The sequence below is a fragment of the Papio anubis genome, chromosome 16, assembly GCF_008728515.1.
Source record: "Papio anubis isolate 15944 chromosome 16, Panubis1.0, whole genome shotgun sequence".
Lineage (NCBI taxonomy): Eukaryota > Metazoa > Chordata > Mammalia > Primates > Cercopithecidae > Papio > Papio anubis.
The window spans coordinates 77,561,835-77,588,890 of NC_044991.1; the positions used below are offsets into that span (position 1 = coordinate 77,561,835).

A 27,056-nucleotide genomic window follows, 5' to 3' on the forward strand; every position below is an offset into this window, starting at 1 on the left:
AAAGAAACCAACTAAGGACAAAACAATGGGTAAATAATTTTAAAAAGCAAAGAACAGATCAGAAAATGCAAAGAGCCTATACATAAATGATAAGGGGGTCCACCATAGTACTAATAAGGGAAATTCAAATTACGACAACAAGCCAGGGGGTTGCCTCATGTCTGTAATCCCAGCTCTTTGGGACGCTGAGTTAGGAGGATCTCTTGAAGCTGGGAGTTTGAGAACAACCTGGGCAACATAGTGAGACCCCATCTCTACAAAAAATTTAAAAATTAGCTAGGTGTGGTGGCATGAGTCTGTAGTTCCAGCTTCTCAGGGGGCTGAGGTAGGAGGATCGCTTGAGCCCAGGAGTTTGAGGCTGCAGTGAGCTATAGCTAAAAAAAAATTACGACAAAAATAATCACAATGGGAAAAAATTTTTTTAAATGACAGATGGGCTGGTGAGTGTGGAGGAAGTAGGCCCTCTCATCCTCTCATATGTGGGTGGAGGGAGTGCAAATTGGCAAAGCCCTAGTGGTGATGTGGTAGCACTTTCCATCATTTGTCCAGCAATCCCAGTTTTGTAGAAATACGCATGGGCTCAGAGAGCTGTGTGCGGATGCTCACTGTGGTATTGTTTATAACAGTGAAGTTTAGGCAGGAAAACTAAATGTCAATGAAATCAGTGAACGTGGAATTAGGTAAATAAACCATGGTCCATTCGTGCCATGGAATACTACGTAGCAGATGAAACTGATAAGGCAAATCTCTACACACATAGGCGAAACAGAAAAGCAGCCCGCAAAACCGTATTTACAATCTGTTTCGAATCAGGCGGCACAAAAGAAATCCAGGGCTGATGCCACCAGCGCTTGCCATCATTCATCACCCCTTCTTCTCACTTTTGAACGGGGCGGCAATGTGCCCAAGTGCAATAAGACCTCCCCAGTCTCCCCTGAAACCACGTGAGTGCCATGTAGTAGCCATGAGACCCAGGGCACACACACTTTGTCCCTTCCCTGCCCTCTTGCCTTGCTGAGAAGCAACCCTCTTGAGCCAGGAGTTTGAAAGTCACATACTGATGTGGGAGACCGGGAAACTGGTCATTGGTGATGTCCCTGAACAGGTCTGCAAGCTCAGACTTGCTCACCTCTGGACTTCTTTTTACACAAGAGAAGTGAACTCCCATCTGGCAAAACCCTGGTGTCTGTTACTTTTTACTTGCAGCCAAATGCAATTTCAGAGGCAGCAAACTCACTAGGGAGGAGGTTGGTTGAGTCTTCTGCAACAGAACTGTATTCAAGTTATATTATAGTTAAGACTTTTCTAAAATAATAAATCAAATAAAGCTTGTCTGGCTAGAGTCTGTGGGACTCTTGGTGTTTCTTTCAAAAAGTGTTTGTTGATCGGCTCAAGTCCCTCTTGACGCAGGCAAAAATGCCAAGGGGAAGATGGAGGGGCATCGAGAGGTTTCCCTGTGACCTGCTGAAGGAGAGGTTGGGATGCTGTTTTCTTCGGGAAAGTTCCATTTTCCTGGTAAGAGGACTAGAGCCTGAGTCTCTCACCCCAGGGAGGCTCAGGGGTCAGTCTAACCAGCCCAACCCGGGTTGCCCCTATCATAATTGATGACCCTCTAGCCTAGACATGCCAGCCTCCAGGCAGTGACCTGGCCATCTCTCCCACCTGTTTGTCCTCTTCCCAGAAGCAGGATGCTCCCTTTATCTCAGGCCAAAGTACCCACCCCCCTTCACTGCCACTGCCCCGGGGAAGGGAAGGAATGCCACCTGTCATCACGGGATGAGTGAGTCACCTCTTACTGGCTGGAGGCCATAGCCAGCCCAACCTCTCTCTTTTGCCCCCAGCTCTCCCCTGTGGGTGGGAAAGGATGGGAATATCACCCTAAAAATCGTGACAGCAACAGCTGCCATCTCTGTGGCATGGAATCTGTCACTAGAAGCTTAAGTACCCAGCCCTGGGTTCCAAGCCCAGCTTCCATGTTCTAACCTGGTCATCTGGGGGGAGTCATCCCTTCCTGATCCCCATTTATGCATTTGGCAAACATTTATTATGCAAGCACTCTGAACCGGGCAGGGGGTGCTAAGGATGCCACAACGAACACCCCGAAACAATCCTGTCCTGTGGAACCCATTGGATAGAGACGTTCAAAACTAACAATAATAATAATGGTAATACATTTTAAAATTCTGAGTGTCAATTGGTGATGATGTCACAGAGAGAAAGGGAGAGGAGTGCTGGTGCAGAGGGTCTTGTTCATGTAACCAGGTGGTCCAGGACACCCTGAAATACATTGAAAATGGAGGAAAGGGCTGGGTGTGGTGGCTCACACCTGTAGTCCCAGCACTTTGGGAGGCTGAGGAAGTCAGATCACCTGAGGTCAGGAGTTTGAGACCAGCCTAGCCAACATGGCAAAACCCTGTCTCTACTAAAAATACAAAAATTAGCTGGGCGTGGTGGTGAGTGCCTATAAACCCAGCTACTTGGGAGACTGAGGCAGGAGAATTGCTTGAACCCAGGAGGCGGAGGTTGCAGTGAGCCGGGATCATGCCACTGCACTCCAGCCTGGTGTCTCAAAAAAAAAAAAAGAAAAAAGAAAAAAGAAAATGGGGGAAGACCTGGAGGAGGCGAGAGAGGGAGGTTCTCTCAGAGCAGAGTCTAAGGAAGAGGGAACAGCAAGTACAAAGGTCCTGAGGTTGCCGTGTGCCTGATGTGTTCCAGTAGCAGGGAGGAGGCCAGTGTGGCTGGAGGGAAGATGTCAGAAAGGCAGAGATGGGGTGTACAACCACACGGGATTTAGGGACACTGCCAGGACCTTTTCTTTGACTCTGGGTGACATGGGAAGCAGAGGAGGGTGCTGAGCAGAGCAGAGACGTGATCCGACTTCCTTTGGGTAGCAAGACAATGGTAGAATGGGGGAGATAGTTTGGAAGCCATGGCAACAAACCAAGCACACACACTCATGCCAGGGCGGGGCTGTGGAGCTTGGAGGGTGAGGGGATCCTGGATGCAGGTTGTGGATGGGAGGTGGTGGGGCAGAGGCTACAGAAAGAGAAGACTCAATGAGTACACTCAGGTGTTTGGCCTGAGCCCCTGGAAGGAGAGAGGTGCCACTTTCAGAGGCAAAAACGATGCAGGAGAGGTAGGATCCTGCTGGAGGAGGAGTTTGGTTTCTTATCTGGGACGTCTGAGATGCCTGTGAGGCATATTGAGTTGTACCTGGATATTAAAGACTGAGTTCAAGGCAGGAAATGTATGTTTAGAGGCTTTTAGCTTGGAGATAGTATTTAGAGACTCAGTTTCTTTGTCTGTAAGATGGAGATTAAACAGCATCTGCTTTGCAAGGTTGCTGTGAGCCTGGGTTGAGGACTGAGAGGCCTTGGGCAGGTAGCAAAGTGCAGGTAAACGTCAGCTCTGTTACTTCCATGCCCAGCTCACCCAATCCTCATGAGGTCATTATTATTGCTATCGGCTTTAATTTTATAGGGAGTGGAGGTTCAGAGAGGTTAAGTGACTGGTGCAAGGTCACACAGCCTAAAAATGGCACAGCCAGGATCCAAGGCTGAATCTAGAGTCTTGTTCTTGGCCTTCTACCCTGCTGCCTCCTCCCTGCTCTCCCAGCACCAGACCCTTGGATCCTGAACTGATCAGACTTGAGGGGCTCCCAGTTGAGAAGGGAGACAACCGTGAGTGGAAATGCCTCCAGGCAGACAGGACCTGAGCCTGCCCCACTAGGGGACAAGTTAGAAGAGGGGTTAGTGAGGCAGCATAGTCATGTGGTTAAGAGAAGCACCGCGATGCCAGACCACCTGGGTCCAATTTGGCTCTACCCTCACTAGGTGTGTGACCCTGGAGATGTGACTCATGTTTTTTGTGCCTCAGTTTCCGTCGTTGTGAAATGGGATAATACAGGTTGTTGGGAGGACTGAATGAGTTGGTCCATGCAGAGTGTTTAGAACAGGACCAGAAATTCAATAGGTGCTCCAGCTCAGTTTCCACCAAACGTGTGCCCCCAGGGTGTGGGACCACCTGCCATGCCTTTGGGTCCCCATCTGTCGCTTGCTCAAGGTTCACATCTTGCCTTGGCTGCTGTGAGCTATGTGTTTTTGGGTTTCTCACCCAACTTCCCTGCATTCACACTTCCTCTGACCTCAAAGTGGGGACAATATGTACCAGTGGTGAGGATCAACAGGCACAGTGCCTGCAAACGACACTGGATTGTAACTGTGACAGGTCTCAAGTGGGTGCTCAGTGTGCACGAATGTTCATGACAGCTGGAAACCCAGATGTCCTCCTGCAGTGGAACACTACTCAGCCACAAAAAGGAACAAGTGCATGATATTTGCAACAATGCAATAAATCTTGCAGGCATTGCGTTGAGACGAGAAAGAACACTCCTGGTTTTTGAAACTTTAGATGAAACAAAACTAAACTTTGGTGACAGCAAGTAGATCAGTGGCTCCCTTGGCTGGGCTAGGGATGGGGAGTTGTTTGGTAAGGGATATAGGGAACTTGGCGTTAGAAATGTTTTGAATGTTGTTTTGGGTGGTTGATTTGTTGGAATTCATCAAACTAAACCCATAAGACCTGTGCATTTTATTGCATGTTCATCATATCCCACTTTTTAAAATTTTTATTTTTATTTAATTTTATTGTTTTGAGACAAAGTCTCACTCTGTTGCCCAGGCTGGAGTGGAGTGGCACAATCACAGCTCACTGCAGCCTTGACCTTCCCAGGCTCAGGCGATCCTCCCACCTCAGCCTCCTGAGTAACTGGAAACACCGATGTACATCACCATGCCCAGCTAATTTTTCTGCTTTTTGTAGAGATGGGGTCTCACTATGTTGCCCAGGGTGGTCTCAAACTCCTGAGCTCAAGTGATCCTCTGGCTTCTGCCTCCCAAATTGCTGGGAGCCACTGTGCCCGGCCCCCAATTATTTTAAAAAGCAACAAAAAAAGTTTGTCATTGTCATCATCATAAATTTGTTCTTATTTCTCTGACTGTTCTATGGCACCAAGTGCCCCTCTAGCCCCCTCTCTTGAGGTCAGCAGAAACCCGGAGCTAAGTTTGGTGACTTTTCCCTACCTCTGGTCCATCAAAAGTCTCTGCCACATAAGGCAGATGAGCTGGCTCTGTGGAAAGAGATCTCAGACCCAGGTCCAAACCTGACTCTGGCTCCGCCTAGTCCTTGCTGGCTGCCCCTGAGTGGGTCATTTAAGCCTCAGTTTCCTCATCTGTTAAATGGGGCTAATAGTGGCGCCCTGCTTGTGAGGTGGTTGCCAGGATTCATGGAGATTCTTAGAGATGAGAGGTGTGCAGGGCCGTGGATGTTGGAGACTCACAGAAACAAAACAGAACAAAGCAAAAACCCCTAAAGGAAAAAAAACCCAAAACCAAAATGAGGCGAAGCACCTGGGAGAGGATGGGGGTGATAGAGCGCGGTGGCCTGGAGCCAGAGCACTGGGCATCAGGTCCTGCTCCTGGGCCATTCCTCTCGCCTCTCTGTGCCTCAGTTTCTGCATTTGTAAAGCAAGGATGATACCGGCACCCACCCCACAGGCTGTATGAGGGCTGATTGAGTCACTCATGGAGATGGAGCATGCATGGTGCATGGTGCGCGTAGCTGTTACTCTCAGGGTTGGGAAGGGGAGGAGCACCACCTCAGGGGTCATTCAGAGAGCCCAGTCCCTCTTGAATTGCTGCCTGGTTCCGGCCATGATGTCCCAGCAGGTGAAGGGGTGGGCAGTCCAGCCCCCAGCCCTGTCAGATGCAGCCGCAGGGGCTGTGGCTCACCAAGGCCTGGGGCCTGTCCTGGACTCCTCACTTGGCTCCTGTGGCTGCGACAGATTGCTTCCCTTCCTCTCTCCTGGGTGCCAGGCAGGCCCAGAAACCACCTGATGTCAGCAAGTCCTGCCCACCCACTGGTGGGGAGGAAGTAGGCGGATGCCCAGGGACAGATGAGCAGGGCAGACGTGCCCTGAGGCAGCACAGTTAGGGCTGACGTGGGCATCATGCACCCCAGGGCTTTCGGAGCTGGCCCCGGTCCCGTTTGCCCATGTCAAGCAGGTCAGAGTGGAGAGGGGCAGGCGCGCTGGAGTCAGGGCGTGCACTGACCAGGCATCTGTCCCCACGCCTCAAAACACAGCCAGGAGACGAGCGCACTGGGGTGGTGGCCTGTGGAAGAGGGGCAGGGTGTATGTCCAGGTGTGGCTGGAGGGTGGGGTCGACTGTGTGCGGTGCGTGTGTATGGAGGTGACTGTGTGTCTGGCATGTGAATGTAAGATTTTAGGAAGGTGAATGAGCTTGTGCACAGGCGCGTGTGTGTGCACGTGTGTGGCTAAGCATGTGTGAGTGAGTAGGCATCTGTGTGCCGTGTGTGGGAGTGGGGCAGGGAGCAGTGTGTATGGCTGAGTGTGCCAGCACATTGCTGAGCATGTATGCGTGTGCATCCAGGTGTGTGAATGACAAAATAAGTGTATATGGTTAATTGTATGAGTGTGTGAGTGAGTGTGGGGAGGGGATGTGTGTATCCTTGACTGTGGGAGTCAGAGAGTGTGTATGTGTGTGTGTATGCACATGCGCTGTTGTGAAAAGTTCTGCAAGAACCCCTTCCCTTTTTTTATTTTATTTTTTGAGATGGAGTCTTGCTCTGCTGCCCAGGCTGGAGTGCAGTGGTGCAGTCTTGGCTCACTGCAACCTCCACATCCCGGGTTCAAGTGATTCTCTTGCCTCAGCCTCCCAGGAAGCTGGGATTACACATGCGCAACACCACACCCTGAAAAATTTTTTTTTTTTTCTTTTTTAGTAGAAATGGTGTTTCGCCATGTTGACCAGGCTGGTCTTGAACTCCTGAACTCAGGTGATCCACCTGTCTGGGCCTCCCAAAGTACTGGGATTACAGGTGTGAGCCACCGTGCCCAGCCAAGAAATCCCTTTTGCATACAGAGCTTTGCTCCTTTGCATGAAAATGTTCATGAACAGGTGGGGTCAGCTGGTGGACGTGTTTAAAATCTTGACAGAAGTGGTCAAGGAGCTGTTTAGAAAGGGCAGAGGGGAGCAGTGATATCCAAGTTGATCCCTGACCAATCAGAACAGGTGTCAGCTGCAAATACCCAAGCCAGCTGAGCCAGCCCTGGTCACCTCAACTTCTGTTCCCACCAGCAGCATCCAAGAAGGCTTGACCTTGAGTCATTCTCAGACCGCCCCCAAAGCAAACCAGCAAATGGTCAGCTTTATAATAACGAAGTCAACATATTATAATCTCATGTGCGGTCAGTTACAAGGGCAAACCTTCATTCATTCATTCACCAATGTTCACTGAGCACCTACTATGCTCCAGGCACAGATTCTGGGGCTGGGGATGCAGCCGAGAACAAGATGGACAAAAATTCCTTTGCTGGTGGCACTGGTGGGAACAAGCAGCTGACAAAATAAGTGAACAGCCTGTGGAGAGGGTTAATGGGTGGTAAGTGCTGTAGATAAAAATAAAGCAGGAACAGTAGATCCAGAACGCCAGGTGGGTTTGCAGTTTTAAAAAGATCGGTCAGTTGGGGCTCCATGGGAAGCTGGCGTTTTGGTGAAGACCCAAAGGAGGTGAGGGCCGAGCCGCATGGATCTCCAGCGGAAGAGCAACCCCCGGGCAGAGGCCACCGCAGGCGCAAAGGGCCGGTGATAGCACACACCTGGCCAGCTCAAGGAACAGAGAAGGGGCCAGTGTGGATTTAGTAGCTTTTTAAAAACTGATGATAAAAGCAAATGGTGCTTTTGGAACCACCACACAGAAAAACGAATACAAGAGAAATTGGAAGTCCACAGTCACTGAAGGGTGGGGGCAGGGGAGATGGACTGAGGATCGGGTGTCTGAGGTACAGTTCACTTGATAATCAAAGTGATTTTCCGTTTTGACAAGGCAATGCCAAAATAGTGCAGCTGCGCCCAAACCTCCCAGCCGCAGCCAAACACCTGGCGTTTTTACAGCTCGCACCCCAGCCCTAAGCTGAGCCAGGCACATAGTAGGTGCTTGCTCTGCTTCTACATCCTCCCAGTTCCCTGGGTCCTGAGGGGGTGAGGAAAGATGAGTACAAACCCCCCAAGGTATAGACTGACTTATCCCCAGATCCCCACAGGCCGCCAGCCAGGCCCCCAGCGGCCCTGGAATGACAGCGTCATCTCTTCCTCCTCCTGCTTTTATGAGCTGTGAAGGAGGCTTGTCTCGCGTTGCACAATTGCTCCTTAATTGCTATTTCCTCTCAGTTATGAATTATGTCATGGATATGGCCGCTCACGTTATTAAACTTCCACACAGGCCTTATCGTCTGGAGCCTGGCCAGCAACCCAGCCTGACCTACTTTCCCACCGGATTTCAAAACCTCCTCCCTTGTCCTCTCATTGGACTTTTCCTAAGGAGAGTCTACTGTGCCCAAAAACTCGACGCTAAAAATAAAAACTAGAACGGAGAAGGGGGGCCACAGCTGGCCCCACCGAAGGCCTGAGGCTCAGAGCGGCCCCTGGTGACTGGGGCCAAACCCCTCCCTGCCTAGAAGCTTCCTCAGAAAACCTGTCCTTGGGATGCGGGGTTCCCAGCAGGACAGGCAGGGACAACAGCCATAGTCCCAGGTCCCCTGCATGATCAGATCCCACTCTCACCTTTCTCGGTCATGGCCGGGATGACTGACTTTGGACGCAGGCAAACCTGGGTTCAAACCTTGGCTCTGACACTGACTAGCTCATTCATTCATTCACTCACTCCAGATATTGCCTGTCTTCTGAGTGCTGGCCCTGTGCTGGGCAATGGGGAAATATCTGAGAACGACGCAGACACAGTCTCTGCCCTCATAGAACTTGTAATCTAGTGGGCAGACATGGGCACGAAACACACATTTTGAAATTAGGGCAATGAAGAAAATAAGACAGTGTGGTAGGCTTGAGACCAGCAGGGCTGCCCGTGGCTAAGACAGTCAGGGAGAACTCTCTGTGAGGAGGGGTCATTTAAGCAAAGACCCCAATCATGAGAAGAGCCAGATCCAGGAGGCCGGCCCTAATGAGGGGGAGGCTCAAGAAATGCCTCATGTGCAGGATAGAAGGAGGTGCTTGCTCGCAGGCTCAGCCATGCACAGGTTGGCATCTGAGAGTGAGAGCCTCCTGAAAGCTTTGCCCTGCAGATCTCACTTGCCCCAACCTAGTCCTGGGCCCACTAGGAAGGAAAGGCAGGAAAGGCATCTAAGCAAAGGGCACAGCAAATGCAGAGGCCCTGCAGTGGGATGAGCCTGGCACACTGGTGCAAAGAGAGCCAGGGAAGAGTGCAGTGCAGGGATGGGGAGGAGGGTGAAGCCGGAGAGGTGGGGGTGCAGACCACAGAGGGCCTCGAAGGCCGTGCTGAGGATTTGGTAAGGGAGAAGCTCTCTTGTGAGGGCAGAACTGGCAATCCTTGTGGATGAGGTGATATTTGCAGGGGAGGTGGGGAAGACTCAGGACACATTTCCAGGCTGGGTGATTTCTTGATTGATGTACGAGAGATTAGCAAGTGCTTCATTTCTCAGAGTCTTTAATATTCTTCATCTGGGAAGTGGGACTAATAACATCAGCCTCCCCAGAGAAGGTACCATACTTAGCACAGTGATTCACCTGGGTCAGCCAGGAAGTTCATGGCACAGCCAGGACTGGAACCCAGGCCCTGCTCTCCAGGACGATCGCAACAGGCAGGGCCTGGGTCTTGGCATGAGATTCTCCAGCGATGCCATCTCCCAGCCAAACAGGCCTCGGCAGCAGGGGCTGGAGTTTCTTCTTTCTGAACTGTGCTCATGCATGGGGCTGGTTATCTAACTTGGCTGAAGTTTGAGTCCTGGGCCTGTCAACATATCCTTTTAATTATTACACAAACCATGCATGTTCGTGGAATAAAAATTTGAAAATGAAAATAAGCAAGAAGAAAAAGAACAGGGAGAGAAAGAAGGAGGAAGGAGGGAAGGAAGGAAGGAAGAAAGGAAAGAAGGAAGGAAGGAGGGAGGGAGGATCTAAACCAACACATGTACACCTAGATGCATTGTATAAGGACCTTCATTGCAGCATCCTTTGACATAACAAAAGCTTCCAAACAGTGTGAGTATCCAAGAATAGGGGCCTTCGTAGCTGTGTGAATTAAAGAGTATTTCAATCCTGTGCTGAGACTGAAGTGAATGAAGCAGATATCTGTACTGATTTGAAACAACAGCCAAGATGTAACGTTAGCCTAGAAAAATGAGATGCAAAACAGTGATTATAGAATGCTACAAAGTGTCTGTGTGTGTGTGTGTGTGTGTCTTAAGGAGAGAGCGAGGAATGTGTTTACCTATTCGCTGGTAGATGCACAGACCATCTCTCAGAGCGCCACAAGGCTCTGGTTTCCTGACTTTCCCGGGGAAAAAACGGCAAGTCAGAGATGGGAGGAAGGATATTTTGCCTGCCCATTTGCACTGTTGAAAGGAAAACTTTTGGCGTTTTTGTTTGTGTTTTGCCGTGTGTGTGTGTCTGTCTTCTGTGCAACATTTTAGCAATATTTGAAAAATCAGAGACTTTTCAAAAGGCCTTGAGATGATCTAGGCTGGTGTTTTCCAAAAGCACCCCCAAATCTCAGGATTCCAGCGAGGTGCCTGTGGGCCATGGGGCTTGGGGTGGAGCTGCAGGCTGCCTGACCCTCCTTACTCAGAGACGTTTCTCTTTCATCTTTTTTTATAGGTTGGACAAGTAAAGGTTCAGCTGTAAAAAGGGTTTTGCCTGCTTTGAAATGAAATGTTTGAAAAGCTTTGATCTTGAATAATCTCTTCATTCTACTGATGAGGAGACAGGAACCCAGAAAGGAGAAGAAAGGATCGTCTCAGAGTCAGGTAGACCTGGGTTTAAGTCTAGCTTTGGCTGTGTGCCTTGGATAGTAAATTTTCCTCCTTGAACCTTGGCTTCCTCCTCCAGGGAGAAAACCCACCGGAATGTGATTAGTCCACAGATATCAAAAGTGGAAGTATACCCCGAGTCCTTAGTTAGGGACCAGAACGATCTTGGCAGAAACATGCACAGGAAATCACATGGCCTCTGTCTCACCATCGGGTGTTCCAGGAATGGCAAAAGTGTTCCCTTTTCCCCATTTCACTCAAGTCTAGAATCAGGCGTATCTCAGTTTGTTAGAAGTCAGCTTACTACAAAACCCAGGTATTCCCTGGGACACATTCAACTACAAGGGGCAGGGAAACTCAACTCAAACGACTTTATCATTAAGGAAGTGTGTCTTCCTGTACATTCAGAAACGCAGAGAAGGCGTGGCAGCTCCGGCAGGCATGCATTCAGCTTCAAGGAACACAGACCCTGACCCCTGGCAGGGTTTATTTATATTGTGCCCTGCTACAAGAAATCCAGAGGCATCCAGAGCTGATGGGGTGACTCAGGGGTGCTACCAGGGGCTCAGGTTCTTTCCCAGTTTTCTTGTGGTTGTTGTTGTTTTGAGACAGAGTCTCACTCTGTCACCCAGGCTGGAGGGCAATGGTGTAATCTCGACTCACTGCAACCTCTGCCTCCTGTGCTCAAGCAGTTCTCCTGCCTCAGCCTCCCGAATAGCTGAGAGTACAGGCGCCCACCACCAGGCCTGGCTACTTTTTGTATTTTTGGTAGAGCCGTGGTTTTGCCATGTTGGCGAGGCTGGTTTTGAACTCCTGACCTCAAGTGATCTGCCCATCTCAGCCTCCCAAAGTGCTGGGATTACAGGCATGAGCCGCCGCACCTGGCCACTTTCCCAGTTTTTGCTCAGCCATCTCGAACCTGTGTCTTCTGTCCTCATGGTTGGCCATAATTGCAGCATGACCATTCCACCCTCAGCTCATATCCACATTACAGGCCGGAAGAGGGGACAAGGGCTGAGCAGTGTGTCCACCATGTTTGTCTCTTTTCAGAAAGCTCTTCCGGGGGCCCCATGGGGCAAATTTGGCTTCCATATCATTGGTCGTACTGGATCATGTGGCCATTCCTGGCTGCAAGGTGGTCTAGGGGAGTGAGAGTGTTTTGCTGGCTCATTGCCATCCCAATAAAGTCAGGGTTCTGTCAACAAGGAAGAAAAGGAGCGAGGGCATTGGGCAGGCACTGAGCAGTGTCTGCCCCAGTGGTTCAAGAACTGTTGATACAATGGCTGAAAGACATCTTCTAAAACCTGTGTTCTCTTTCTTTTTCCATTCTACCATCCTGTGTGTGTGGGCTTCTGTCCTGAGACTTGTTTTATCCCCTCAGTTTCAGGCGGGGGTCCCTTCCTTGATAGCCATGTGCTGATGCCCCCTCAAGCAAAAGAGGGTTCTCCCACCAGGGAGGAGAGTTGAAAAGAGCTGTGGTTGGGCAGTTGACGATGTCTGTTCCACCTCTATTCACCAAAACTTCTTCTGTCCCATCCTCTTTTCAGTTCAGCTCACTGCAATTTCATTTCCATGTCACAGTATGGATCAGTCACCTGTGCCTACAAGAATGCTGCCTGAGAAACCACCCCCAACCTTTTATTCTCTTAAATAGGGAGTTGGTTGCAGGTTGGTGGACCTTGGCTGGACCCATTAATATATTTCCTGTTCAGCTGGAGGTCTGCTGTCCTGCCTGGGCTGGCTCTGCTCTGCCTCACGGGTCCCTCATCCTTCTCCTGGGACCAATGGGCCATTCTGGGCATGGCTGTTGATAGTGGGGGCACAGGCACAACAGCCACGTGGAAACATGCAAGAGACCTTTTTTTCTTTTTCTGAGATGGAGTCTTGCTCTGTCGCCCAGGCTGGAGTGCAGTGGCGTGATCTCGACTCACTGCAACCTCCGCCTCCTGGGTTCAAGTGATTCTCCTGCCTCATCCTCCTGAGTAGCTGGGATTACAGGTGTGTGCCATAATGCTCAGCTAATTGTTTTGTGTTTCTTTCTTTCTTTCTTTTTTTTTTTTTTTTTTTTGAGATGGAGTCTTGCTCTGTCACCCAGGCTGGAGTGCAATGGCGCGGATCTCTGCTCACTGCAGCCTCTGCCTCATGGGTTCAAGTGATTCTCCTGCCTCAGCCTCCTGAGTAGCTGGGATTACAGGTGTACGTCACCACGCCCAGCTAATTTTTGTATTTTTAGTAGAGGCAGGTTTCACCATGTTGGCCAGGCTGGTCTCGAACTCCTGACCTCATGATCTGCCTGCCTCGGCCTCCCAAAGTGCTGGGATTACAGGTGTGAGCCACGCCGGCCCAGCTGTTTTGTATTTTTAGTAGAGATGGGGTTTCACTATGTTGGCCAGGCTGGTATCAAACTCCTGACCTTGTGGCCCGCTGCCTCAGCCTCCCAAAGTGCTGGGATTGCAGGCATGAGCCACCGCACCCGGCCACATGCGAGAGATCTTAAAGCCTGGTCTCAAAATGACACACTGTCACCTTCATCTCATGCTATTGGCAAAAGCAAGTCCCATGACTGAACTGAAGTCAAGGCCAGGCAAATACGCTTTTGTGGGGGGAACCACAGAGTCACATGGGCGACTGTCCTCCTTATCATCGATGTTTGCTGATGCTCCTCCGACCTCTCTGACTTTGTTTTGGTCTCCTTTATGGGTTCCTCTTCTCTCTCCGTTCAAACACTGTGGGGCCCTAAGCCTTCCGTCCCAGCTCTTCTCTTCTGTCTCTATGTGTGGTCTCTGGGCCATCTCAACCATTCTCTAGTTTTCAGTCACCACGTTGGCACCAATGACCCCCAAATCCATTAGTGGGCTCTCTCCTGAGTCCAGTTGCCAACGGGGCATGCCATCTGAACATCTCACAGAACCCCCAGATCTTTCTTCTGCTTTGACCTCAGCACCCTCAGCCTCAGCCCCACCTCAAACTCCCTCCTCCTTTATTCCCACGGCACACAACCCCCTCCATGCAGCTGCCCAATCAGGGAACCTGGATGTTAGCGAGCCCACCTGTCTCCATGGTCGTCTACAGCTGATGCTGATCATGACCACCGGCTGAGGACTTCCTGTGCGCCAAGGACGGGGCTAAGCCTCATCCCAATATTTCCTGATTTAATTCCTGAAACACCACCACCCCAAGGAGGGAGGCACTGATATCAAGTTGTCTGTATTCCATATGGTGCATGCGCTCGTGGGACAGGTGGCTTCTTTCAGAAGCTGCAGTGATCTCTCCCAAAGCAATTGGTTCTGTCAATCCCCAGGGGAAAATCCTTCAGAATTCTCATTGTCCCAGAGACCTGGGCTGAACCCCTTGGTGTGAAGTGGTCAGGTCCACGATTCTTTCATTTATTCACACACAAAAGGAAATGATTGCGCTCACTCCATGTGCCAGTCAGCCTCTGGGCACTGGAGAAAGACGAGAGACCCCAGGAACATAGGCCCAATGGCAAGAGAGAAAATAATAAATATCTAACATGTCAGGTAGCGACGAACAGATACGAAGACAAATAAGGCAAGGCACGGGGAGAATTATTTACGAAGGGTCGCTATTTCAGGAGGGAATTCAGAGTCAGCCTCTCTGCTAAGAAGGGATCGCAATGAAGTAAGGGGGCAGCAAGTGCAAAGGTGCTGGGGTAGAAAGGGGCTTGGTGGCCGCCTGTGCAGTGAGTGTGAGAGGTGGAGGAGGCCACAGTATGGGCGTGGCTTCTTCCCTGAGTGAAGTGGGGAGCCATAGGACGGTTTTGAGCAGAGGGACCTGCCCTGACTTTGATTTTTACAGAATCCCTCGGGCTGCATGTGGAGAACAGTCTTCATGGGGGCCAGGAAGCGGAGAAGTCTGCAGCAGGAAGCGGGGTTTTGCAGGCCTCCTAACACTTAGATCACAGAGAGGATTCAGGGGTTTGAGTGACATTCTCAAAAGACACAGGAAAACCAAACAGGATTTTCGGGTTAACCAGAACCTGCCAGAAGATGGACGGTGCCCGGCATGCCCTGCCCCCAGGCACCCCGGTCCACGGGCCTTTGTGCAGCATCCTCGGCGGGTGTGGACGCTGTGGTGCTGGTATAGCTGGTGGGTTTTCCCCTGTGCCTGCCTTCTGGCTGTTGAGGATGGTGCTGGGGAGGATGTGAGCACTTAGCACTCCAGCGTGGTCCGGGCGATGGTGGCCCAGCTCCCGCCAAAGATGCTGACGTCTTTGAACCCAAGAACAAACATGACGTTCTTAGTTCTGCCAAAAAAAAAAAAAAAAAAAAACCTGCATCCATGCACTCTCTATGCCCCTCCATCACCAAACTCACTTATCTCGCTGCACAGTCCTTCAAAGCACAACACAATGTATTTATGTCTGTGGTTTAGGTTCCCAAAACCTGTGACATCAGATAAGTGTGATGTTCACAAAAACAAACATTGCAGAAAGGGAAAAAAACGACCGAAAAGAAGCTGCTGGTTTCAGCCTCGACTTCCTCTCCCAAGAAAAAGGGGCTCTATCTGGCTGAGGTTTCACTGTATGGAGGCTGGGGGCCAGAGGAATGCCGTCCTACCCTCGGTCCAGCTGCTCGCATCTCAGTCTTTGATGTGTGACTCTCTGAGCCTGAAAAATCTCACCTAGAAAATGGAAGTGCCAATCTCCACCTCCTGGGACTCATAAAAATAATAATAAAATGATAATTAAAAATATACCAATAATTGCTCACTTTTGGATCCGTTGTGTTCCACAGGTCATTTCCTTAGTAAATCCTCATTCCGGCCTGTGTTTTGCCTTCACGTGGGGTAGCTACTGAGAACATCTCCAGTTGACAGATGGGGAAACTGAGGCCTCAAGTAGGAGAAATAGGCAGTTATAAAACACTGCATGGCCACTTTCGGTTTTCAGAAAATGCAAACATGTAATATATGTATTAAATAAATAAATAACAAAATATAAAAATATAATTAGGCAAAAATATTTGGCCGGTTAAATGCCCAAAAGTCCCGGTGGTTTCCTGGGTATCAGAGTGACCACCGAGGCAGGAGTCCCACCACTGTCTCTCTCTCGTCATTCCTGTCTCGGCAAAATGTCACCTCTGCTGAGAGGCCCTCCCCAAGCTCTTGCCTAAGGTGGCCCTCCAGTCTCTCTTATTCCACTCACCTTATTTATCTCTTTATGCCCTGACCATCGCTGAAATGCACCGTATTTTTTCATCTGTTTCTGGGCTTACCACCTGTGTTCCCTGCTAAAGCATCAGACCCACAAAAGCAGGAACTTCACCCCGTCCCCAGAGCCTTGCCCAGTGCCTGGCACTAGAGGATCTCAATACATATTCCTGGACCAACGGAAGGTGTTTTCTTATCTTTTAAAAATGTACTTTGGGCAAGGTGGCTCACACCTGTAATCCCAGCACTTTGGGTGGCTGAGGCGGGAGGATCGCTTGTGTCTAGGAGTTCAACACCCATCTGGGCAACATAGTGAGACCCTATCTGTATTAAAAAAAATTAAAGTATTAGCAGGGCGTGGTGGTACCTGCCTGTAGTTCCAGCTACTCTGGAGGCTGAAGTGGGAGGATTGCTTGAACCCAACATTTCGAGGCTGCAGTGAGCCGTAATCATGCCACTGCACTCCAGCCTTGGTGACAGCTAGACTGTGTCTCAAAAATAAAAATAAAAAATAAAAAAATTGCTTTGCTTTTTAAAAAGCAAAGCACACCATATGAGTTATTTTTAATTGTTGTTTTAAGTGCTGGTCAAAAATGAGCTGGCAGGAGCCTCAGCAGGAAGGCACGGCCTCGGCGGGCTTATCTGGCTGAGTGTGAAGGAAGTGGGCATCCTGGCTTCCCACAGAGTGGGTTAAGCAGTGAACATCCCAGAGTTTCCCAGCCCAGCCTGCCCCCAGTTCTCTGGCGCTGGAGATCTCCCCGCCTGGGACAGGGTTATCTTTGAATGACAGCGTGTTCAGTCTGCCCCGTGGGGTGAGGCTGCCCTGAATTTCAGGGGGCAACAGGGATCCCCTGGGCCAAACACAGCCCCCAGGAGGTGCTGCTTGGCCCATGCAGTTCAAACAGCTTGGAATTTTGGCATTATTTTAAAAATCAAGACATTTTGGAAGAAAACTTAAACAATGCTCCCAAAGGGCACCAAATAAGATGAGAATAATTGGATGGGAAGATTTCACATCCTTAAGATGACAATTCTGCCAACATATATAAACTTAATGAAATTTAAAGTAGTGACCCACGGGTCTTTTTAGTTGGATAAAACAATCTTTGAGTTCACAAAGAAAAAGGTACAACATAAAAGAACAATGGGAAGGATCAGGACAAAGTTAATATTTCAACTCACTGGGAAAATGGAATATTTAATCCAGGACCCCAGCAGAGCCCACTATCAGCAAAAAATACAAATGGACTCCCATCTTCTACGACAAATCCAGAGATTTCACATAAAACGTCTGGCTTGTCCAAAAGTCCCGACCACACTGGACCCTCATTTTTACAAGGCAGCCATGGATTGATGCTCAGTTGCGTCTTGGGGACTCTCCACTTCACCACAGTCTCTACCACTCCCTACTGCATCCCACCTGACTGCCTTTAATCATCTGGGTGTCTTGCTTGGGCGTTCGTAGCCTCTGAACTCACTATACAACAATGGGACTCAGGGAACCTTTGAAGCTGGATTTCTGCTGTTAGCCACCTTTGTACTATTTTCATTTTTCTTAGTGGAAATGCTTATTTAGAGGAGGGATATGGCTTAAGGCATGATTAAGGGCATGGACCTGGGCCGGGGCACAGTGGCTCATGCCTGTAATTCCAACGCTTTGGGAAGCTAAGGTGGGAGGAATGCCTGAGGTCAGGAGTTCAAAACCAGCCTGGGTGACAGAGCGAGACCCTGCCTCTAAAAAAGAAAAAAGAAAGAAAGAAAAAGAGCATGGAGCTAGAAGCTAGAGAGGCTTGAGCAACCTCTAAAAGAGTGACTTCCCCTCTCAGTGCCTCAGTTTCCTCCTCTGCCACATGCGGATAATAAGAGCTGTCACACATCATGTTAGTTGCAGAGATTTGTGCCATTCTGCAAAATTCTTAGCCCAGTGCAGACTCGGTGGCAGGGAAACAGTGGTGATGACAAAAACCTTCCCTTCACATCTACAGCTTTTAGTTCTCAGGCTTCTAAGGGAGGAAAGAAAAAGGAAGAAACGAAGGGAGGAGGCGTGCAGAGCAGAGGATTTGCTTTTACCTTTGATCTCCTTTTGCCAAAAAGGAGGGGAGAAAGTAAATAAACAGCCCTGGCCTCCTTTGATTCCAGCGCCTGCCCAGCACAGAGCTCCAGAACTGATAAGAACCAGCCAAGTTCTAATTGGGCAACTCCACCCTCCTGACCAGGCCTTCCCTTGGCATTTGGAATCCGGGACGCCAAAGCCCTCCCCTGCACCCCGCTGTCAGCGTGCACCGTTAATGCCCTTCTCGCCTTCCCAACCACGGGAGAAAAGATGGAGAGAACTTCCCCACTGTGGAACCCCACACAAAACAATCGGGTGGGTTTGGAGACGAGAAAAGGAGCTTGGAAAGCGGCTCCCAAATACATTAGAAACCCAGTCCCCCTATTCCCAGGAAGAAGCCCCCACACTGGGGACTTGTGGGAAAACGAAATGCTCAGGGATTTGTCCTGGCAATGAATTAAGCAGAAGGTGGGTGAAGTTCTCGGTGCAGAGCAGAAGCACCCCTCCCACCCCCCAGTGGTTGGTGGAGAGAAGCCGTGTGGCACTGTGGGTAATGGTGTAGCTTTGAACCCATTCGTTTATGGTTGTGTGACTTTGGGCAAGTGACTCGGCCCTGTCGAACTTCAGTTTCTCATCAGCCCTAGCACTGGACTTATGGGATTGTTAAAGGTTAACTGAGGTTGTGCCCATCGGGTGCCTGGCGCATACATAGCAGGTGCTTGTGATTGGACACTGTGATTAGAAAATGGCTTAGGGAGTCCCAGGATGGCCTCAGGAGGAGAGAAAAAAAAAATACCCAGGCCTCATGTCCGGAAAGATGAAAGAGGATCAGTTTGAAATCTCTAAAGGCACCAAGGGCCATGCAGTGGCCAAGGTCAGGCACCGGGTCTGCTTGAAGTTGAGAGGAGGTAAATTCAGGACAAAGTTTAGTATACACAGAAGACATTCCCTCCACATTCCCCCAAGGTAGGCCCTAGCTGATGGCTTTAAGAACTTCCCCAGGGGCTCTGCTAAATAGCTCAGAGGCAGAGGGCTTAGGAGAAGAGGCAGAGGTGAGGGGTACCTCCACCCTCCCACCCCTGCCTCCCTCTTGGCTGTGTGACCTGTGTGCCTGGCCTCAGTTTCTCCACCTGTAAAATGAGGCCATAATAACACCAACCCTATAGGTTTTGAGGATAGAATACACGGCATTCAGTTGGTGCTCAATGAATGAACAAAAGTCACAAGCCACAACTACTTCTAGGATGAGGCAATGGAAACGGTTGTCAGCAGGGGAAGAGCTGATTGCTCTTGACTCCTTCCTTAGAAAGAAAGTCCAGCCTCAATTCCACATCCACGCCCCGTCCGCCTACCCTGGAGGCAGGGGCTTGCTCTGCTTTGCGCATTCCCGAGTCCCCAGAGCCTGGCATACAGCAAGTATTTGTGGAAGTATTTGTTCAATGAATGCATGAACCTGGATGCTCTGTGGAGTTGACCTCCGCTGAGAGCAAAGGGAGGCACAGAGAGGCCAGGTAATTTGTCCAAGGCCTCACAGCCCCCTGCCTGCCTGAAGGCAGAGCTGGAACTGGGGCTGAGCTGAGCCTGGTCTGCACCCCTACTTGCTCTGGGCCTTCCCCTCGGGGAAGCCTGCTGTCCCCTTCCTGAACACACGCTGCCCAGGCTTCCCCCACCTGGCAGAGCAGGCATAAGGAGCTCCTCAGGTGACCCTTTCACGAATGTTCCAGACGCTCACTGCCCTCGGCAGGGACTGGCCTTCCCCTCTCTCCCTGGTAGGCTAACGGCCACCAGCTTGCCACCTGCAGGCCTCGTCTGGCTTCAGATGAGCTCCGTATGACCTGCACTGTGTGGTTTTGTATAACCTGCACTGCGTGGGTTTCCTTCATCATTTTGAATCATTTGCCAACGTTTAATAATTGGCGATTTCATACAAAACCCAGAATTTCCAGTTCCTTTTGGAAAGTCGGCCTCTCTGGCCACCAGGTCTGCTTTTTTCTGGCCCTGGTCAGCAGGAGCTTCGTCCTAGGCCTATTCAGTCCCCTTGCTCTGACCTGGTGGTCCTCACTCACCCCTGGGCTTACTCTCCCAGCCTTGAAGCCTCCTCACATAAAGGCCCAGGCCTGCGCGGAGACCAGGCCACCCACTCTCCCGCCACCGTGCGGGGCCTCCTCCATTCACCCTCAGCCCGGGCACTCGCAGGGAAAGTCAAAAAGGCAGGATTGGAGACGGACTCTAGGTGTGCAGTAGACAGAATAATGACCCCCAAAGGTGCTCTCCTCCTAATCCTCGGAGCCTGTGAACACGTGACCTTACATGGCAAAGGGACTTTGTAGGTGTGATTCAATTCAGGGTCTTGAGATGGGAAGATGAGTCTGGCTTATCCAGTGGGCCCAAGGCAGTCACCAGGGGCCTTATGAGAGGGAGGAGGGGGGCGGAGGGTCGGGCCCAGAGACGTGACAGTGGGAGCAGAGGTGGGAGCGGTGCAAGCCAGCGAGTGCCGCTGGCCTCAAGACAAGGCATGGATTCTCCCCTGAAGCCTCCAGAAGGAACTCCATACTGCCCTGCACCTTGATTTTCCCCTCGCAAGACACACTTTGGCTTTCTGACTTTCAGAACAGTAGGGTCATGAATGTGCGTCATTTTCAGTGTGGTGTAATCTGTTACAGCAGCAACAGGGAACATCCCAGGGTTCGAACCCAGGCTTGGCCACTCCCTGGCTGTGTGCCCTGGGGCAGGTGACAGAGTGCTGAGCCTGGGCTTTCCCATCTGAAAAGGGGGTAAGCAGAGACTTCTGTTAGGTGGGGGCTGTGTGTGAGGGTGAAGTCAATGGCACAGGGAAGGTGTGGGGCAGAGCCCTGACGGCACATGCGCTAGGTGCCACCACGGTTAGCGTCGCCCTCTTACTTCCTCTCACTTCTCTCACTGTCATTGAAACCAACCCAGAGCAGGCTTTTGAATCTGCCCACTGCTGCCCAAGACAAAGACGAAACTTGCTGCTTAGGATCCTACATAATCTGCCTTGCCTAATAATAGTAATGATTAAAACAATAATATCCACTAGCACTGATGAAGCACTTGGCAAGAGCCAGGTGTTAACTATGAATTAAACTCATTTAGGCCAGGTGCAGTGGCTCATGCTCATCCCAGTGCTTTAGGAGGCAAGGTGGGAGAATCCCTTGAGGCCAGGAGTTCAAGACCAGCTTGGGCAACATAGTGAGACCCCCATCTCTACAAAAAATAAAAACTTAGCCACATGTGGTGGCATGTACCTATAGTCCCAGCTACTCAGGAGGTGGAGATGGGAGGATTGCTTGAGCCCTGGAGGTTGAGGCTGCAGTGAGCTGAGATCTCACCACTGTACCCCAGCCTGAGTGACAGAGTGAGTGAGACCCAGTCTCAAAAAAACAGACACACACAAAAAATTATTTAGGTAAGATGCAGTGGCTCACACCTGTAATTCCAGCATCTTGGGAGGCTGAGGTAGAAAGATTGCCTAAGGCTAGGAGTTTGAGCCCTGGCTGGGCAACAGAGTGAGACCTCATCTCTACTAAAAAATTAAAAATTAGCCAGGCATGGTGGTGTGCACCTGCAGTCCCAGCTATTCGGGAGGTTAAGGCAGGCAGATCACTTGAGCTCAGGAGTCGGGAGGCTGCAGTGAGCTACGATCAAGCCACTGCACTCCAACTACGGTGACAGAGTAAGACTCTGTTTCTAAAATAAATAAATAATAACTTCAAAAATTCATTTAATGCTCACAACAATCCTATCACTTTCCCTATTTTTCTTATAGGTAAACTGAGGCCCAGGGATTTAAGTCACTTGCCGAGAATCCTCTGGCAGGCTGGCGGCTAGCTGGGATTTGAACCCACATGGTTGGGTCTTGGAGCCTGGATGCTAACCATGGGGCCATGCTGCCTCCATATGTGAGCAGACCAGGGAATAACACTCAGGGCCCCAGGGAGTGGCCAGAGACTCAGTGACCATGGCCTCCCCTCCACTCACTGCCTGTCCTAGGTACAATCCTGGACCTGAGAGATCTGAGGGTCGTAGCTCCTCCTGATACACAGTTTGTACCCATGAGTGTGTTTATTTTGCAAAACAGTTTCCAGTAGTGCCCACTCTCTGCTGGACACCTGGTTCCCGAAAAAATGCAGACCCCTCCACTGTGCTTAAGACTGTGGAGACAGGCCGGGTGTGGTGGCTCACGCCTGTAATCCCAGCACTTTGGGAGGCCAAGGCAGGCGGATCAGCTGAGGTCAGGAGTTCGAGATCAGCCTTGCCAACATGGTGAGACCCCATCTGTACTAAAAATACAAAAATTAGCTGGGCATGGCGGTGGGCGCCTGTAATCCCAGCTACTCAGGAATCACTTGCACCTGGGAGGCGGAGGTTGCAGTGAGTTGAGATTGCGCCATTGCACTCACTCCAGCCTGTGTGATAGAGCAAGACTCTGTCTCAAAACAACAACGGCCGGGCGCGGTGGCTCAAGCCTGTGATCCCAGCACTTTGGGAGGCTGAGAAGGGCAGATCACGAGGTCAGGAGATTGAGACCATCCTGGCTAACATGGTGAAACCCCGTCTCTACTAAAAAAAATACAAAAAAACTAGCCGGGCGAAGTGGCGGGCGCCTGTAGTCCCAGCTACTCGGGAGGCTGAGGCAGGAGAATGGCGTAAACCTGGGAGGGGGAGCTTACAGTGAGCTGAGATCCGGCCACTGCACTCCAGCCTGGGGGACAAAGCGAGACTCCGTCTTAAAAACAAAACAAAACAGCAACAACAACAACAATAAAAGATTGTAGAGACAGATGCGTGCCTAGGCTGTCACAGCCCAGTGAGGGACAGCAGGGGCCTGGGGACAGGGGGAGGTCGAAGGAAGCTCCCTGAGTTGGGGTCATCTGAGGAGAAGCCCAAGGAAGCTGATGCTGGCATCCTTGAACGGCTGGGTTGAGTGCTGCAAAGAGGATCCACCCAGGAAGGCCCCGCTGAGAGGGAGCCTGTGTGCCTGGAGAGGTGGATGTGGTCACAGATGGCTGGAGTGCTGGAGAGAGTGGAAACGTCAAGAGGTCGACCTGGGCTCGGCCCCTCACTGTGTGACCTTGGGCAACCTTCGCCACTTTTCTGAGCCTCAGTGTCTGCATCTGTAAGATGGGAATAAGGATAGCAGCCACCTCCTGGGGTGGTTCTGAGGATTGGATGCATCAGTACGCGTGAAGGTCAGTGCCTGGCGTCAGGAAGGGCTGTGTCAGTGCAAGTCAGTCTTGTCGCTGTGATTATTATGAATATGAAGCATTGAGCTGTCAGCCTGCACGCCACCTCCCCTTCCAACCAGCTCCTCAGACGCAGAAGCCATGGAGCTCCCACAAGTGCATGGGGATGACCCGTGCAAGACCAGTGAGGACCCCCTGCCTGTGTGGAGGGATGTTTTCCCAAGAAGTTTCATGTCCACCATCCCCGACCCAGAATCCAGACCAGCGTCCACACTCCCTGGGGTTCCCAGCTTCAGGCAGCTTAGCCCTCTGCCCGGTGTTCGCCCTCCGTGTCCCTCCTGTCCTTTTGTGTATGACACGTGTCCTTCCCCCGCTCCCTCAAGCTCCTTCCGCATCTTCACCAATACCATTTATCAGTCACACCTAATGCCCAAGTTTCTCTTTTTCAAGCCCATTAACAATGCGAATTGCTGAGAGTTTTTGAGCATTTGCTATGTGCCTGACACTTTCATTCATTCATTTATTCATTCAGCAAGTAGCCTGAACACATCCTGTGTGCACTGAAGTTCCTCAGAAATAACAGACAAAGGTCCTTGCACTCCCTGCTGGGTTTAACATCTTGCAGGTGGGAAGTGGAGACGATCATAAAGAAACCAGCAAAGTCTACAAACTATTCCTTGTACACGTAAACTCCCTGAATCACAGCGATAGCCTTATGAAAGCTTTTCCCCCATTTTTCAGGTGAGAAAAACCAAGGCTCAGAGAGAAGGACTTGCCTGAAGTCACACAGCTATGAAACGTCCAAGCTGGGATTTGAACTCGCATCTATCAGACTCCAGAGCCTGTGGGCCTTCTCTCCCCGGGAGCCTGTCTACTAAGACGTTGGCCAGCTCCACATACAGTCATCTGCCTCGCGAGCAGCACATTTCAGAAGCTCCACAATGTCTGAGGTTGGGGGTGTTTGTACCCAGGGGCACAGCTCACTCCCACAAGGCCCTGGGCAGGGTGAGCTCTGCCCTCCCTTCCAGCAGCCTCTGACCGGGAAGGCCAAGTACACTGTCACTCTCTGGCCAGAGCCTGCGGGAACAGGACGTCCTGGTCCTCCTGCTCTGGTGGGGCCCAGCAAGCTATTTTTGGGCACGTTTATTGATGGGACACGGGTGCCCAGCTGGACTCCTGATTCAAGAGGAAGGCCCCAGGCTGGCCCAGGGTGGTTCTGCTTCTCCAGGCCCTTGGCTGCCTTGGAACAGCAACCGTCTACTACACCCCAGGTCAAGGGTGTAGCCTGAGCTGGCTGGCTCCGGGAAGAGCAAGGGTCCCCGTGGGTGTGGCTAGATTTGGGGGGTCACGCAGACGACGACTATTTCCCAAAATTCTGGAGCCTGATTCATTCATAAGCAGTCAGAACACAGAATGAGTATGACAGCAGGTTCTGAGGTTAGACTTGGGTTTAAACCCCTCCTGTGTCCCCTACTAGCAAATGTACTGTGGGCAAGCCAGGCCAACACCTGCAGGCTCCGCTTCCCTGCCTGCGAAATCATAACAGTCCTTACACACGGGGAGGGAAGGAAGCCTGAATTAGATAGTCCCCACAGCTCAGAGCCTGGCATACAGTAAGTACTCAATAATGAATAAGAACTTTGCAAATAATGATTGACAGCTGGCATTTATTGGGAGTCTAGCAGGTGTGAGGCAGTGGGCTAAATTATTGACATTTTAAAAAATCTCACTTCACCCCCCAACAATTCCTGGAGGAAGGTGAATGATGCCCTTATGGGTGCCATTATGATTCCCTTTTACAGATAAGAAAATCGAGGTTCACAAAGAGGAATGATTTGCCTGATATCACCCAGCAGATGTGTGGCAGAAAAACCTGCCTTTGAACTCCGGCCCTAAGAGAAGACAGGGCCAGGCTGCAGAGCTGCGCCTCATGCCCCCGTCTCCCTGCCAAGAGGACTGGTTACGAAGACCCCGTCAACACTTAAGTCCACACCATATCGTGCGCTCCTCAGTCACCCCCTGTCCCAGGAGGTAACCTCCTGGGCCTTCCTGTTGATGGAAATTCAGACACCAACATCCCTGAATATTCCCTTGATCCTTCTTCCTGCTCTTGGGGTTACTTTGTTTTCCTGGTTCATGGGCAAAAAATCTGCAAGAAACTGGTTGGGTTGGCAAAGGCTCTGGGCTGACTTGGAGGCCGCTATGCTGTCTATGCTGGGGTGGGTGTTGGGGGCCCAGCGGGCAGAAGAGGATAGAGGCTTGCATGCCCGGGCACCCCAAGGCGCAAAGTCAATGTGGTGTTTCCTTGGTGAAGTGCTCTCCTGGCCTGCACCTGCTTATAATTCAACCCAGTGCCCTGAGGGTACATTGCAGCCTCCTTCGGCTGAAAGAAGCTGCCTTTTGTGATCTGTCCTCTGCCTTTCTAGCCTTCTTTCCCACCACTGGAACCCCTCCAAAAAGAACATGCTTTGCCCTGCTTCCAGACCTTTGGCCCTGCTGTGCCCTCCTCCTGGGCCGCCTTTCCTCCACGGTTCTCTCACCACGTGCTTCTTCTGCTGGTACTTCAGGACCCGTACACTGTGAGGCCCTCCCAGAATCCCCCCAGCCCCCTACTTGGGGTTGCCACTGCGACAGAGGGACATTGCTTCTAGAACTACATTGTGCTCTAGACTACAATGCCCAGCTGGTGAGCTGACACCTCCATGTAGGTTTCACGCAGGCCCCTAAGCTTCACCAAGCGGAATACTCCATTTATTTCCCCTCCTAAAACCCCAGCCCTGCCCGCCTGTCTTCCCAGCTCAGGAAATAGAGCTGCCCTCCACGCAGGTGTTCAGACCAGGTCCCGGTGGCCCCTTGGCTCCTGTTTCCCTCACCCCACAATCCCATCCATCCCAACTCTTGCTCATTGACTGCCAAATACATCCCAAATCCGTGCCCTTGTTGCCACTTTCACAGCTACCACCGAGGTGCAGGCTGCCACTGTCCTTGCCCACCTGAACTGTGGCAGTGAGCTCCTCCTCCCTGGTCTCCTGGCTTCCAGCTTTGCTCCACTCAATCCACACAGTCAGAGGAAATATTTCAAAAGACAAACTGGCCGGGTGCAGTGGCTCACGCCTGTAATTCCAGAACTTTGGGAGGCTGAGGTGGGTGGATCACTTGAGGTCAGGAGTTTGAGACCAGCCTGGTCAACATGATGAAACCCCTTCTCCACTAAAAATACAAAAATTAGCCAGACGTGGTGGGGCATGCCTATAATTCCAGCTACTCGGGAGGCTGGGGTGGGAGAATCGCTTGGGCCCAGGAAGTAGAGGTTGCAGTGAACCAAGATCGCACCCCTGCACTCCAGCCTGGGTGACAGAGTGAGACTCCATCTCAAAAAAAAAAAAACAAAAACAAAAGACAAACCAAGTCATGTCCCTTCCCTGCTTAAATCCTCCATGGCTCCTCACCCCTCTTAGAATAAAAATTCACCTCCTACCTTGGCCTATAAGACCTTGTATAATCTGACCCTTGCCCACCTCCCCAACCCCATACCTACCTCTCTCCATTCACTCTGCTCCTGCCACGCTGGCCTCCTTCCCATTCCTGAACTAGCAAGCTTGTTCCTGCCTCTTGGTAGAAACTTGCTCTTCTTTTTGCCTGAACCTTCTTCAGTCAGGTATCTGTCTGGCTCACTCTCTCACTTTATTCAGGTCTCTGCTCAAATATCACCTCCCCGAAGAAGCCTTCTATGATTTGCCTATCTCAAATACTCCCCTCCATCATC

General features: G+C 50.9%; 1 long non-coding RNA gene across 1 annotated transcript; it reads left to right on the forward strand.

Moving 5' to 3' along the window:
* The first annotated feature begins 2,564 nt into the window (after nt 1-2,564).
* Nucleotides 2,565-26,432, forward strand: LOC108580822. Its single transcript, XR_001892361.3, has 4 exons — nt 2,565-3,136; nt 10,710-10,858; nt 24,032-24,240; nt 25,093-26,432. It is a non-coding gene; the product is annotated as an uncharacterized LOC108580822 (long non-coding RNA).
* The last annotated feature ends 624 nt before the right edge of the window (nt 26,433-27,056 follow it).